This window comes from Octodon degus, unplaced genomic scaffold (assembly GCF_000260255.1).
Source record: "Octodon degus isolate 3935 unplaced genomic scaffold, OctDeg1.0 scaffold00145, whole genome shotgun sequence".
Classification (NCBI taxonomy): domain Eukaryota; kingdom Metazoa; phylum Chordata; class Mammalia; order Rodentia; family Octodontidae; genus Octodon; species Octodon degus.
This window is the reverse complement of record NW_004524721.1, coordinates 6545322-6562008: the sequence shown is the minus strand read 5'-3', so window position 1 is coordinate 6562008 and position 16687 is coordinate 6545322. Positions and strand designations below refer to the sequence as shown.

At 43.9% G+C, this 16687-nt stretch overlaps 1 pseudogene; it reads right to left on the bottom strand.

Moving 5' to 3' along the window:
- LOC101568496 overlaps positions 1-10437 on the bottom strand; it is a 25222-nt pseudogene extending 14785 nt beyond the window's left edge.
- Between the last annotated feature and the right edge of the window lie 6250 nt (positions 10438-16687).

Sequence of the window (16687 nt, the reverse complement as noted above, 5' to 3'; positions counted from 1 at the left end):
ATGATGTAGAGTGTGCCTAAGGAGAGTCACATGGAAAGAAAACATTCTCTCAGGCTTTCACAGAGAGCACATTGGCTAAGCGATGGCCATGACTCATCTTCATGGCTGACAGTGACAAAGGATCTACAGTCTGAGGTACAGGGTCTCAGGAAAAATCCTAAGGGGATTTGACTGACCTTATCAGACCCAAAAGCTACAACTCTTGTTGCATAGGTCCTGCTTTATCTTGGTCTTAACTATCCAGCAGAAAAGTATAAAAACGAAGTATAAGAAGTAAAGCCATGCTGTTATGTTGAGCTGTGGAGGACTCAGGTCAGCAGTTTCTGACACTGCCAGTCAAGAGGAAGACCCAATACTACTATGAACTGCTGGACTCTTTTGGAATATTTTACTGAGTTAACACACCTATAATATTCCAAAAAAAAAAAGGAACTAAACTAAAAAGGCGATAAAAATGAATGTCCATTTTGTATCTGTGTATTGAAAATGGTTAGGATAGATATATTGTTACATTCTCTTAATGAACAGAGGGATTTGTTGTAATAGTGTTTGTAAATAGGATATCATGTCTGCATCTTGTACAGCAAATAACCACGAGGAAGAGAATATGCAATGTGTTAAATTATTGAAACTGTCATACCAATTTGATTTGAAACTGTCTCATTGCTATTTGTCTCTCAATAAAATTATGGGGGAAAAAAAGCAAAAATGGCCTGGTGGACAGGTCTGACCCAAGTCACAGCACATAGGAAGAGCTAGGAGCAGGAATGTCCCTACAAGGTCCTTCCCCCAATGCTTGCCAGCCAGGCCCTCCCACCTAAAGGCAGTTCAGCTACAGTGCCCCCTGAGCTGATCACCTTCCACACAGGGCCTTGGGGGCCATTTAGATCTAAACCATGACATGGGCAAACACAAAAATGGAAGGAGCTTTGAACACCAAATAGACTGCCTCAGGCAGCAGTGAGATTCCTGTCGTCAGACATATGGGAGCGTGGAGATGAAGCAGAGCTCCCGAACGACCAGGCATGCAATTAGGTAGGTTTCCCCACTTCTTTCAGCTCCTGCAGCCAGGACAAACTGTATACCACAGGAAAGTGAAATGCTGAAAACTCCTGGAAATGTAATTGGATTGTCCCTATGAAGGTCTTTTATTTAAAACTGAGTTTTAGAAAATGCTTTGCTTTTAGTTTTGCAGACATTTTCATTTTTGCATCTGCAGCTACTTCCATTCTTCTCTCTGATTCTTCTCTTTCAAGTGGTTCTCTATAAGAATGTGTCACATGCAAAAGTTCAATGAAAGAGGAGGTGCAAGGGGAGGCAGGTCACATGGAACATCTTTGAAAGCCAATGCCATCTGTGTGTGTGTGTGTGTGTGTGTGTTTGTGTGTGTGTGTGTCTTTGTTATCTGGAAGTCTTATTGCCTTATTTCATCTCTTCCACCACCTGTCACTGTTCTGTGACTTCTCCTCTCTGTCATTGTTGTCTGTCCCTATTAGGGGTTCAAGGAAACTGACAAAGTTCTTCTACACACACACACACACACACACACACACACACACACACTGCTCACATGCTCAGCATGGCCTGAAATTCTAAAGTAGACACTTCATTGCCTGAAGTAAGAATTAAGGCAGAACTCCCTGCAAAACACAAGCCACGCTGTAAAATATATCATTGCAAATGATGATGGATTTTCTAAACTTAGTGTGAATGAATTTGACAATTTTAGAGCTACTTTTGAGTGGGAGATGATAGGAATGTGTCTTATCCTAAGGGAGGGGAAGAGATGGAGCTGTGCAGCAGGCCACCAAGAGGATGGGGGCACTCTCTGCGACACCCATCCAGTCTTCAGATGCCACTTTGCATCTCATAAAAAGACACATGGTCAATCTTTTACCACATATTTCCAGTTTATCTTTCCTAGATTCTTTCTTTGAGTCTTTAGTCATCGTGGTAACAGAGTTCCTTGTATTCAGTGACACATTCCCAAGACATGTCGCCTTCACACGGTGCAGCCCAGGGAAGCCCAAACTGGGTCCCCACATTCTGCAATTCATAGGAGACTGGGAAAGAGTCAGCTGTGAAAGACGTGTGAGTAAAGAAGCAAGTGCTGAGTGGAGAGTGGAGGCACTGGGAAGTACAACCAGGAGTTGGGGGCCAGTGGCACAGGTTCTGGGCACTGACAGAGCAGCACCTCTCGTACTCCCAGAGGGCCACATGAAGCTGCTGTAGGCACTAGCATCAGGGCCAGGCCCATTCTGCCCACACCGTTCAGCTCTGCCAGGATCGTGTGGCTAACTCTTGTCGTTCCTCACTGCATGAGCAGGGTAACGGTCTCCATTTCCCTTAGAAAATAAATGGGATAATACCATATTGCCTCTAATGGTATCAGAAGAAAATAAGCCATTTTAAATTTAAATAAGGTGTCTGATTAATCTCATTCCTTTGAAATGCTGAAGCCTACTTTCTGTAAAAGCTCTTTGGTCAGTCCTGGATAAAAATTATCCATTTCATGATTCCACATTTTTTTCTCTCTAGAAAATTGATCATTTTCAAAAGGTAAAGACACTCCTGAAATATTTGTGTCTTCAACACCGGGCACAACTGAGTTGCTCAGAGAGATGGTCTCTTCTGAAAAACTGCCTGGATATCAGAGTCCCTACAGAGCTCTGCGGGCGAGTGTCCTGGCACATCCAACTTCGTGTCAGCACACAGTTAAAGAAAGAGAGTTTGGAGAGGGAAAACTAGAGACACTCAAGTAGGGAGAGATGAAATTAAGTCCAGGCTCTTCCACAGCCCACTTGTGACTCCTGCCTGTGTCCTGTGTGAAATACCCACATATCCTTTAAGTCCTGCTGTTTGAGGTAGTGTGAGAGAGCTGCTGTTACTGACAAGCAAAGGATCCCTAAAACAAACACCCTCACTTCCAAGACCTTCCTTTTATTTCTCTCTGTTTGCTTGAAGGTTTCCTATAGGCATGTCACATGGAATGAAGTCTTACTAGGAGAAGATGAAGGCGAGTCCATTTCATTGGAATGGCTGCTGGCCAAGCAGGGCTTTGGAAAGTCGGATGATCCTGTGAGTGGTGTGGTTGTTTACACTGTGTTCCTGGGTCAATGTTTGTCCTTGATTTAAAAAAAAAAAAAAAGAATAGAGAGGAAGAAGGGACTTTCTGTCCTTGGCATGACTAGCATTGTCCAGTGGCACATCTGTTTTCCCGAGTCATTAATGGATCCTTCCGGAAACAGCTAAGCTTTTCTCAAACATTAGGTCAGCAATCCTGATTAGAATCAGCATCAGCCACCCATGCAACTAGAAGCTTCCCCTGTGATTTATTATGACAATAAAGTCTAACTAATTAACCATAATTAGAAGAAAAGGCCTGTTTCAAGTTTAAGATTCTAAAAGAAGCAACATTTTAATTTCTTTCAACTTTGCATAGTGATTTAAATTAGGCTATCCAAGTACATTTGACTTATTGTGTAAATAAAAATTACTTCTAAGCAGCACATCAACCTAATATGTACATTTTTGGTATATAAATGTTCATTTAAAGAACAGCTGATTTTTTCAGATGGGCAATTTAAACATTCTTATACTCTTGTACTATCAATAGTTTAGCAAGTACACTCTTCCTATTGAAAAACACAATGATTAACTTAATCTCAACACTTGTCAAAATTATTATTAAACAATTTGGGGTTGAATTATGGAGATTATTGTATTTTTGTATCAATATGACAGTGATTAGGAGAATGAATGGAATGAGTTAAGACATCTTGTAAACCTGTTCTAAAGCTTTCTATGTCTTTGCTATCACTCAAAAATTTCAGCTGAAAATGGAGCTGATTTATTTAAGAGCTAGTGGAATGATTGTGTGTGAATGAGCTCAAAATTGTTTCTCCTGCAAGTTTGATGATGCCATGATCTCGACACCATGGTTCCAATTTGCACAGACACAAGGGTAAAAGCAAACAGGCCTGTGATGGCATGTTTAGTGCCCGCAATCATTTTTTCTGATTGTTTATTTGCTGTCTATAAAATCTAAAGAAAATGAGCTGGGCACCCCAGCCTGCTGTTATGAATAGAGAGATTAAAGGACTATACTAATTTCAAGCGTACAGGAATGTCTCACCAGGACTTAAAGAGAGAGACATTCACTGTGCTGGACAGGCGTGGCAGGGCTTTTGTTTTGTTTTCTGCAGGGATGAGTGAGCTTGGCATGGCTTTTGGGCTGCCTGGGAGAGGCACCTGCTGGGAAGCCAGGAGGGCCTGACCCCCCAGCCACTCGTCCTGCTGCAGCCTCCTTCCTGCTCTGCCCCTCTGCCTTCCTGTGCACTTTCAGCCTTGGGCCTCCTGCCTTGTTTATAATCCAAGCTCCTAAAATGGTCTGCACATTTTAGTAAGTCACAGTGTGAAAACTATGGCCAATTTCTAGAATGAGCTGGAAATTTACACACATTCTTTTCTGACCCATAGACATTCCAGCCCTACCCAGCTGGGTCCAAAGTACATCTTGAACTTCACAAGGTCAAGTCCACTACAAGCACAAGCTTGGCAGATGTCCTGGTTAGGTAAGATAGGACTAACTGGGACTCACGTTGCGAAGTCCCTAAAGGAAGATGCAGAGAAGCGTTCTGTTGCTGAGGGCCATGAGGTGTTATCCTACTTGTAATTCTGCCTCCACTTAGGAACAACTCTGGGTGACTTCACCCCCAGGAATTTGTTGTGCTTTCCCAGGACACCAGCCAGGCCTTCACTACAGGGCAACAGTTTTTTAGATCATCTGCAATTTGTTTGGCATCTTTGCTGCCTTTTTATAATTTTTTTCCTATGTGAAGTTAAACCATGTATACGAAATCAAAATCAGGTGTCATGAGGAAGAGGAGAGGAGCCGTGCCAAGGAGCCCACCTGCCACCAGCTGGTCTACATGCCTTTGGTGCCACTGCTTGCACTTGGGGGCTCCACTGCAACCATGGACTCCTGTTCAAAGTGGGTGCTCAAAGTGGGTGCCGTGGCACAAAGAACGGGAGTGGTGGCGAGTCTGGATCCAGATCCTATTCTTCTCTAGGCCTTGGTTTTATGAAAAAATAAATAAATTAGCCAGAGAGCTCACTAATTGCTATCTAGAGTCATGATTTAAGCATTAGAATCTTAATCTGTGGGTTTTATAGACCCTGCAAAGAATCCATCTCCATATTCTTATCTATCCTTTCCCTACAAAAGAGAAATAGCGTAATATACCTAGAGTACTTGCACACAAGTCTCTGCTAAATATTTTCCCCATCTCCTTTAGGTCTTTGCTCCAAATATCATCTTTGCACCAGGACTCTCCTGGATACCTAATTTGAAACGGCAAATGCTTCCTACCCAGGCAATGTCTAGCTTGTTTACATGATATATTTTCCAACATGCATAGCATTACCTAACATACTATGTATTGTACCTATTTTTAGCCATTCTATTTATAGTAGTCTGCCTATTTGAAAGCAAGTTCCACATTGGCAAGGACTGGATCTATTTTGTCCCTTTCTGTATCACCAGCAGCCAACATGATACCTGGTACACACTTCATAAACAGTTGTTGAATGCAAGAATAAGCCCATGCCATGTGCAAGACGCTAAGTGCTTCCCATGTGTTGTCACATTTGTCTGGGTGAGAGAGATAAATTTAAGACACTTGGGTTTATAGATAGTGATGAGAACTACGGATATGACCAAGACCAGGAAGAAGAGTAATAAAAAAATATGTGCATGCTAAGAAGAGAGACCTGATAAATATCCTTTCAGCACAGGTAGAGGAAATGAACCTCACACAGGAGACCAAGAAAAGCTACTCAGAGGGAGAAAACGGTGCTTCTGCAGTGTGGGGGGTCAAACAGGAGATATTCCCAGATGGAGGAAGTGTTCAGCATGTCATGTGTTGCAGACAGGTTGCATGAGAGAGGGAGAAAAGGGTGATGGAGAGAGATGGACCAGAGGTATCTCTGTTCCTTCCTCTGCGATGTCTGACTTAGCCTCCTTGCAGAGAAGCCTCTGACCCAGATGGGTAGAACTGTTCTTATTACTCTCCCATCTCATATCACAAAGGTACAAAGAGCACTGTGGAAACAAAATCTAGTTGGTGCTGGATAGTTCAGAGGTTCCCAGGCTTTGGAATGTCATAAGCTGATGACTTTTAGAGAAGGGGTCCCTGAAATATTAGACGACCTTGCCAATCACCCAAGTCACTGCACTCCATATAAGGCAATTTGACCAGGGAATGAGTCCATTGAAAATCCTTTAGAAGATGTGTCACAACCACTTGTATTGGTTTGGCTTTCCAGTTCTTGGTGCCAGCAGAAATCTTTGGACAGACCCTAGCACTGGGCCACCAATGACTTGCCCTGTTGCAGGTGACTATTGCTTGCCTTGCTGCTGTGTTCACTGTTGCTCACAGCTATGAAAATGTGGACTGAACTGTGTTAAAGAACAACCTCAAAATTATTTAATCTTTGTGAGCTAACCCCATCATCCTCTGCAACCCATGCCACAAGTAAGTATAGAGTCATACAGTCTAGATCAAAAATGCATTTGGTATGTCACCTGGGACAAGTCTCCTGACCGTACCTCCCTATAATCTCACAGATATGTACACAAAGAGACACAGGCAGACACACACCTGACCTCTGCTGCTAGTGCCCTATGTAGAAATCCAAGGGCCAGCCATACACAGCTGAGATTCTCTGTGCCATAGTTCCTGGCATTCATTGATAATGGAGTAAAGCTGTAAAACATTATTAAAAACAGGGTGAAAGGAACTCTAAAAAGGAACTTCAACAAAGGGAAGCTTTCTCCAGGACCAGCTTGTCTGTGGGCAGTTGAGCAAATTAAGCAGTTCCTTTTGCTTCTGACAATACTTCAAACTGGGATCACCTCCCTCATGTTATGAGAGGACAGACATTCATTCATTATCAGGTTAACATTAGACAGAATATTTTAATGTCAACAAAGACATGTGAAGGAGTGTTGGACTAATTATTTCCTATATCCCCTTTGTAAGTTTCCATGTGTGCAAATAACAAATCTCTCCAGATTGATTTTCTTGTTGCTGCTCTTGCAAGGATCCTGAATTTCATCAGTAGAGTCTAAGTGAACCTGGAATAAATCTTAAGTATCATATTTTCTGGCTAATGTTCCGTACATGACATAACTTGGCTTTTTAATGGGAGTCTGTATGTTTAAAATAGCTATGCCAAACAGTAATGAAGGGGAGAATAGAATGCCTGAGAAATAACATCTCACTCTAAATATCCAAATTAGCAATAAAAGTAGAAGTTTCTTATCATCAGGAAGAAAAGGAAGTAGATATAGACATTAAAACAGACCCTGTCTGGTCCTCGAGCCAAGGACTCCCAGGATAACCTTGACCCATAGCTTAACCTCTTCCTGCCTGTCTCTCCCAAATATTTAGTGAGGACTGTAGTACTCATTTGCCTAAGTGAAGTATGTTGTAATAGTGTCCTGTGGGTGACACAGCTTTAGGTCATCCTCATCCCTCCGTTATCCAGTAAGTCCCTGGGTAGAAAAGACTTCATCTAATTTGGAAACTCATAAGTGATATTTATGGTATCCAATTTCAGCACATCCATTAATCCTTAAATGAAAGTTACTCTGCAGGCAAAGTTTTAATACCAACTGGAGTGGAAGCAAAATCAGTCTGACTTAGTTGGAAGCATGAAATCCAGAAAAATTTTAAGAAATGTAGTTTTATTACTCTAAAGATTTATAGTAACTGGGATCAGGTTAAATCCTGGCCTGATGGAAGATTTTAGAAACTCTTTTGACACATCTTTAAGAATGGTCTGTTTTTAATGAATTACCTTTGTGTGCTTCTAAAGGCACTGCTAGAGTGAGTGTTTGAAAACTACTGCCATCCATAAGTCAAGCAAGCTTCCACAACTGTATTTATGTTCTTCATTGGTTCACTAAAAATTTATTTCAGTGTTAAGTTTATGTATTTTCTCAAACTCTTAACTGAAAGAGTGCAAATACATGAGGTCTATGACTGTGGCTCTCATCCATTTTCCCAGGTTTTCTCTGTTTATACAGTGCTTGGCGAACATCATAAATATTTGAGTGCATTAATTAGTGAATGAATGGTGAAGCCCATAGGTCCAACCCTAATTCCCCCTGGTTAGGCTCACTTGACTCCATGTACAGAGACAAAAATCTTAAATACATCTTCTCTCAACTCGCCAAAGCAGCATCTTTCCTTTCTCCTGAGAAAGGAAAGAGAAATCACTGTGAACCATAAACTCTGCCTTGGGTTGTCTCCCAAAAAGCCTTCGAGGGGAGGTGCTGTCTCCAGTGGGCAGTGGATCCTGAGCTCCAACCTTGGCCATCCTCTTAGTGCCACCCATTGGCACAACAGGGGCCATGCAGGAATGCATGCCACAGGGCTTCCTCTGTCCCACCAGTGTTTGTGCTCATGGCGAGGTTCGTTCTTCAGAACTCTTTTACCTTTACATGTCTACTATGAAGTCAACAGTTGTTTATACTCCTTGGCTGTAGAAGAGTTATGAAAGTCCTTTGTGACCACAAGAGTCCTCCCAACCCCATCAAAGAGAAAATGTCCCAAGGCCCCAGCAGATGCCTGAAACTGTAGATAATATCAAACCCTATAATTCAGTATAATTCAATACCCTTGCTATTTAACTAAGAATTGCCACATGCTAGGGTCTTGACTTTGGCAGTTGGAGGTGCTACAGCCAAGCTAGCGTGAATTTCTTTTCCACAACTTTACAGACAGCTGTTCTTACTCCAGGTCTTTGTAACCTTAGCATATTATTTTTAAAATTTCCTCGTTAATCCAAGAACTATTATATTTCCATATAAAAGAAATTTTGCAGCTCCTTTATGGTGTATCTGAATTGCTGCATGTACTCCTATGCTTTGGGGCATCATTGAGTAAAATAAGAATTCCTTGAACACAAGCATGGAGATACCGTCCTGATAACCGAGGCCACACCTGACTGGCTGACTGGTGGCAGCACATTCGGTGGACACAGGGAAACTTGATGTCCCAGATGGGAGCAGGGCAATGTGGGTTCACCGTGCTGTTCAGAACAGGATACCAGTGAAAACTACCAAATCATTATTTCTGACATTCTCCATTTAATATTTCCAGACAGCAGCTGACGTGTGGTGATGAAAACATGGAAAGTAAAACTGCTGATAAGGGAGGCTGCTACAATATTCTCTTCATTTCAGATCAAAGCTGTGTTAGGCTTCCCATGATCAGATGTGAGTAGAGCAGCTTCCAGGCTGAGGAGGCAGGACTTCCACTGCTGACAGGATAGCCCATATGTTACGGTTCTCTCCCCAGGCTCACCGGGCCGCTCCACACCACTCAGCCATCCTACAACTTTGTTGTGCAGCATAAACTCTAAGGATTAAAGAATGTTCTTCCCTGAAGAAGAAATTCAGATGTCAGGACATTGTTGATGTCTGCCAGTACAGCCGCCCTCCAACCAGGCTAAAGGATTCATTTCTGAACCCATGTTTGCTGGGTCTCCGGGCATGAATGCACCTTGACAGTTCTAGCTTTGTCTTGCTTTTCTCTTCTGCTCAGACTGGGGAGATCTTGCTTGTTTGCCAATATGCAATAGCTGGAGATGTTTTCTTAAACATATCTCCTCTCACCTTTCCAAACAGACCTAGTTTTCCTTTCCTGGAATCCCAGTGACACACACCACAGTGGATCAGAGCCTCTGTTTTGGGGTCTCTCCAGAGGGCATTTGTGGGGAATAAATGCTCACCTCCACGTGTGTAGTGCCTGCATCGGAAAACAGCAAGTAAATCAAAATTAAGCAAGAGTTCCATCCTCACATTGCTCCTGCCTGGCATCCTTAGCCTTGGTGTTAGAAGTACTCAGTCTTCTAGAAGGAATTTTCCAAAAGAGCAGCCATTTTATTTAAAGCGTGTTGTACAAATACACTGTTGTGTATAACATTGTGACTGAAAAACTCGACCCAATGGGCAAAAATCATCCACACATTAGTCCCCTGTGTGGCATAGTACGAGATTCACAGCCCAGCAGTCTTCCTCAGTTATAATCAGTTTATCACCCACATGAAGCCTTTTTGAAAAATAAGAAATTGTATTTCCTGACTTTAAACCTTCTAGCACTTTCAGGAGCAAGATGAAATTATCACACTAAGTTCTTCTCCACAGACTCTTCCACAAAACTTTTCTTGGTCTCTAAAAATTTTGAAGCTATCAGATGTGCTAGCCAACCACTGTGTTGTTATCAGTCCCCATATTGCTCCACTACCCATCAGAATGAGGCTTTGTGAAATCTGAGGGATTGGCCAGAGTCATTTCCGGTATTTCTCTGACCGTCTTAAAACCATAACTTTCTAACCAGGTTTCCCAGTGACTTACATCCTCGTCATTTCGGGTAATATAAATGCTGCTTCTCTTATTGTGTCACTATTGTTGTGTCTATTTTCTTGAAGTATATAAGGAAAAAATATAGCCTGTTTTACTCATTATGAATGAGTCAGAGGAAAAGTGACTACTGCTTCTAATCACAAGGAGTCAGTATGAGGAATGCCAGCAGGGAAACTCATTGATGTGACCAGAAAGCTAACAAATATCCTGAACTGTGCAAAATTAAGGAGAATTTTGTGATCACAGCAACAAGCCCTAAGTCCTCTGTGAGCCCAATTTTGGTGGCTTGGAGATTATTTGGTGATCCAAGTGATTAGAATGACATAGAGATCAAAATTTGAACATCGTAGGAGTGTTTTGTAGAAAATAAGGAAAAGTGTGCCTTTGGGGACAAACAGGAACATACTGCTGAACTTGTAGCCACTTCTTTGGATTAGCAGATCCCCCCCCCCGACCCCTGTAGGCTGGCAAAGGTGAGCGGCTGCCTCCTCCACAAACATAGTGTAGCTTCTAAAGAAGAGCCTGGCCACGGTGTCATCGGCCTCATCAGTGTCATCGGTGTCATCACGAGAGGGTCTGGTTGAGGTCAAGAGTCCATGAGCCTTGTAGTTGGAAAGGGCTGAGTTTGTCTCCTGCCGTCCCCTAGAGCTCATGGACATGAGCACCGGAGGAGGGCCCTGAGAGGCTTCTTGTTTTTGTGCTCTCATTAAAACAGAGTAGCTTCCTTCTAAACAAAAGCCAGACTCCCCACAAGCTCAGAATCCTTCTCTTCTCTGTCTCTAGCCTCTTCCTGTCTGCCGTCTTGTTCCTGGCAGCATTAAGCATGCTCAAGTCTCTCTTATCTTGGGCAAGCCCTACCTCCCCAGTTCTCAACGCCACTTCCAACCACAGCTTGCTTCAGTCTTTCCTCGTCAGCTGAAATTCCCCTAGCATCTCTTCTCTGACTATATCCTCTTTTCTTCCCTCCTACTTCTTAACCCCATCCATTCCTGCTTCCCCCACCATCTTGCCAAACTACAGAAGTCACCACAGAACTTACTGTTCAGCTCTCCCACTTCCATGAGAAATGAAGCTTGAAGTTCAGATGAATCTAGCACAACTACCTCTCTAAAAGCTGTAATCTACAGAGGTAGAGAATAAGCAACTGAACCCTGAATCCTAGAATGGATAAGCCAATGATAATACATCCACATAATGAAAATCATATTCAACAATAAAATGCAATGAGCTATTTCTTCATGTGCTAACATGAATGAGTCTTAAATATATTTTGCTAAGTAAAAAGAAGCCTGATTGAAATGTTTCAGTCAAGACATAAAGAAGGCAAAACCCTAGCAATGAAAAACAAATTGCTGGGTTCTAGTAGTGGGTAGAGGAAGGAATAGCTTGAATAAATTTGGGAGTGATAAAATATGGTGGTAGATACATTACTGCCTACTTATTAGAACCCAAAAGTTTAGGTGGGCATGCTGTTGCGCAACTGTAATCCCAGCACTTGGGAGACTGAGGCAGGAGGATTACCACAAGTTTGAGACCAGCCTGAACTACATAGTGAGAGCATATCTCAAAAAAAATGAAAAGAAAAAAACCTCAGAATTTTATAGAACAGGGGGCCTGCCCCTTAACACAGTTCTTTAATTGGCTGCTTCAACAAAGCTGTCAGGCTCGGGTTGCTGTGGTTCGATCCCCACAACTCAAGCCAGCCAAACTTGCCCTGAAGGCATTTGGAGGAAAAAAAAAAGAACTTTATAGGACAGTGTTGATATGGGGTGCAATAAAAATGTAAGGTAAGTGTTAAAATTAAAAATGAGGGCTAAAGAAGTAGATCAGCAGTCTAACTGCCTGCCTGGCAAGTGCAAAGACCCAAGTTCAATCCCCAGTACCACATGCTGTGCCATCGCTGCGCAGTGCCAACCACTGAGACCAGGCGTGGTGGTACACACCTGTAATACCAGTGCTTGGAAGGCTGGGAGAGGAGGATGACTATGAGTCCAAGCTCTATAATGAGACCCTGTACCAAATAAATAAATAAATAAATCCTAAAATGAGTATAGTAAAAAAAAAAAAAAAAAAAAATTACCATTAACCCCCTTGAAATCTTCCTCTCCCTTCAAGAGGTTCATGCATCACTCTTGCCACTTCCGGAAGCAGTCCCGGAAGTCCTCCTTTGTGCATGTTTTTATGAGGCATGATCAAAGGCACAGTGAAAGCTCCCGAGTGCTCCCATGGAAAGCGGACCTGTGCAAGCGTTGCAGTGTGTCCTCGTCTAGGTCGCTTATACAGTCTGGCACAGTGTGCTTCTGGCTCTCCTCCAAGGCCAGAACAATCATGAAACATAAGCGTTTTACATCAGTTCAGGACATCAAGGCATCCGCAACAGTGAAACTTGAGACACTAGGAAAGAGAACCAGAGCTGCTCTGGAGCGTGGAGGAACGATGGCATACGTGCACTCACAGCAGTGGGAAGTATTTGGAGCGGACCAATGGCATCTGTTTTAATTTTTCAATTTAAATATTCACTGCAGTTTGATAGCCCTTGTAGGTTTTTTGAATGAACCAGGGGGTTATAGAATATAGTTCAGTGGTACAACACCCACCTAGATGTGCAAAGCCCTGGATTTGATTCCTAGCACCACCCAATTGAAAATTAAAATCTGAAGGGACCTCAAAACAGAATCCAAACTATCAAGATTTTTAACAGATACCAGTGGCTCCATGCAGCCCTGAGGACTGAGTATTGCGCGGCTCTCCTCGCGCAGCTCTGCCCCCATCTTCCCGCCTCGTGCCCCGCCCCCCAGCCCTCACATCTTTCCCTTCTTCTCTGGGTTTCATGCTCTCCTCTGCCTCCACTAGCTTCTCTTCCTCACACTGCTTCCCAGCGCTCTCTGTCCTCCTCAGCCCTTGCACGTTGCAGCTCCTCGGGGCTCAGGCCAAGATCGCTGCTCGCAAGGACCGTGTGCAACAGTGAACGGCAGGGCTGGGTTTCACACGGACGCCCCTCTTTGGAATTCTAGACTCACACGTGCTACTGTGCCAGACGCCAGCAAGGCTGCTTGCCGCATGACAGGCCCCTTAAGTCAGACAACGAGGTGTTGGGGCAAAGGAAGGCGACCTTGTCCAGAAACCCGGCTCTACGAGATGAAGGGCTTTATCAGAGTCCAGCTTGCTGTGGAGCTGGTTCGCAGCGGTCTGTTCAGGTGATGATGGTTCTGTACAGGTGGCCCCAGACCCGGGGGATGCTTTCTCACGGCAACTGCGCCGACTGAGACCCGCCCGGCCCTAACCACCATGCTCTTCATGTCAGCACATCCCAAGGACAAAGGTCTTCTTTCCCTTTCCCATTCACCAAAGGCCATGCTTGCTGTGGATTAGTTTGCCCAGATTAGGTTCTGTGTCACACAGTGGACAGGCCAAAGAGGGTAGCTGCTCCGCACAGCCGTGCTTGTTGCCAAACTCATGGCAGTGAAAGAAAACAAGCTTAGTGTTTGTTTTTATTTCTATCCTAAAGATACCTACTTTGGACTAAAAGGTCCAAACTGAAACCAAACACGTCGGTCCTCCCCAGTCCCATCCCAGCCTTCTCACTTTAGATCCTAACTCATTAAACATAACCAAAGCCCTCCGTGGCTTCTGCTAAAAACCTGGATAGTACACCAATGTCCCTCGTGGCACTGTCTTCTGCCTCCCTCCCGCCCTCTGCCTGCTGATTGCTAAGTACCATTCTTGCTGGAGACCAGGCGTTTTTTTTCTTTTTCTGTTCTTTTTCACAGCACCACACTCATTCCCGTGGCCACCATCTCTAATCAGCACAGTGCTCCCTTCTGCTCTGTCAGCCTGCAGCCTCCCCTTCAATCTTTCTCCACTTTGCAGCAGGATGAATCTTTTTGAAACAATAAATTATTGCATTCCTCTACCTCAGACCTGCTGTGGTTTCCCATTGCTTTTATAATAAAGCCTGAATTCCTCAGTGTATCCTACCAGGCTCTGCATGGCTTGGCCCCCAGTGACCTCCCTGCCTTCCTCCCCAACTGAGCCTCCTCCTCTCCCCTGCACTCGGGCTCCCCAGCCTTCTTTCCTTCCACACAAGCACCAGTCTCTTCCCCACGCCAGGCCTTTCACACATCCTGCTCCTTTGCATACACTTCACCCATTCCCCACGCCAGTGAAAGATCACTTCCGAGCGAGCCTCCCAGGACCCTGTGTCCTAGGAGATCTATCTCCACCCTCATTCCATGCTTTTATGGTTCCTCTTTCTGAGCATTTATCTCTAATGTCAACTCCTTCTCTAAAGGCAAGGATGAAATGGGTCTGGCTTGTTTGCTGCCATCTCTCCAGAGCCCTGGATGATGTACAACACCCTGCCGCTACTGAATAAATACCTGTTGGAAGGAAATAAAAATGAAGGCAATAAGCTGAGTAATGCATAGTACAGTGTGTTGCATACAGGTAATGGTGAGCCATTAAAGGCATCAGTGCATAGAAAGAAGAGTAGACCATCTATGAAGTGGCAATTACTCGGCAGTCACGTGCAGGAGAAAACGAGGAAGCCAAAACCATGAGGGTTATAATGTAACAAGTACAGAGCACATAATGCTTGGTTCAGAATGGTGACGAGAGGAATGGGAAGAGAAAAATTACAAGATTTGATGACTAATTTGATTTGGAAAGGCAAATGGGAAAAGTAGACTCTGAAATTGGGGTCTGGTAATTTTTAAACTAATAAGAGATAATAATGAAAAGAGAAGTAGGGTTTGGAGGAAGCTGCGATCTCAGGTTAATAAATTGTCACAGTGATGATGAGACCTATAAAGAGTTCCAAGTGGACTGAAAAACAGAAGTCGTATTTCAAAGGCTGTCCGCATACCTCTTCCAAATCAAGACCATCTGTGGGGAAGTCTCTTTCTGGGGATTGCTTTCTCTACAGGTGGTCTCCCTTTCTTCGGGCAGAGCTGCACTGAGGACAGGCTGCATTTCATATGCAGTAATGGCTGTAGTGCCATTGAGGAGGTGCCTGCGCACCCGAGGAAGCTGTCTGGAACTGCAGATGCAGGTCTCTTTTCTCCTAGAGCATTCAATCATCCTACTGGCAGCTTTCTTGGGCAAGGTGACCTAGAATGGGGGCCAGCTAAAGCTCAGACAACCGTACAGGATTGTGTGAGTGTCCAGGTTAAGGACTGGTACACTCTGGATTTTTGAGGCTGCTGTAAAGTCAAGAGTATTCTAGGGAAACAGAGAAGTGGAGGGAACCTTGCCAGGTTGGACCTATTCATGTTTAGAGGTAGAGGCTCTTTGCTACAGCTGGAGGAAATGCGAACATGGTGTCCACTTGAACCTGAGTGGCTTTACACTGCAAAGTTTAGAGGAAAAAAAGAATGTCTCAAATGTTTGCAAAACACACACAGGGAAGACAGTAGGACTAGTTCATGCCAAAAGCCTGCTGAGGCCCTCAGTGGGTTTGCCCCAGGCTACGGGTGGAGAAGGGGCTGATGCCAAGACCACAAGGCACTCTGTGCAGTGCAAACCATGCCAGCCACTTTCTGGTGGCCCTGAATATAGGGAAATTCTCTGGACTCTTAGGGGCAGTGGGAGTGGGCTTAAAGTGGGCCCTGTAGGGTCACAGTCTGCTCAGTCCCAGACTGTCTGACTCCTCTTCCTCCTTCTCTCCTGGTCGCTATAGCAATTAGCCTACAAAGTCTTTGTTTCTTATTTCAGTGGTCTTCAGATCTATTAGAGCTTTTTTTTAACCACCCCCCAGGGTAAAGGGGTCTGCGGCTGCTCTCATGATAATTAGGTTGGTGAGAAGCCTGAAGTTGTTGGTGTCCCTGGTCAGTAACGTGTGAGCACAGCGAGGCACACGTGTGTCACTCTGAACAAAAGGTTTCTCTGTGATTCATGCTGTTACGTCTGGGAGGTAGTGATGGTGTGCTCAGACTGAGGAGAGGGTCGGTCTCCACCAGCTACAGTCTACATTTTAGGAGTGAAAACTATCAGTGAAGAATGACAACAAAACTAACATAAATGAACAGCATGTGGATCACAGCATTCTCTTAGTAAGTCTGTCCACTGACTGGCATCTCCTGTAAGTCGGATGCCTTTCACCCTCTGCCTTCCATAAGGCACTTGCTTACTGCATGAAGTGAACGTTGTTTTTATCATAGATGTCATTTAGTTTGTGTCCTGTCACAGTTTCAAGAGTTACCTTAAAGGCAAAAAATATTATTAACTCTTCCCTTTCCAAAGGTTTTTTTTTTT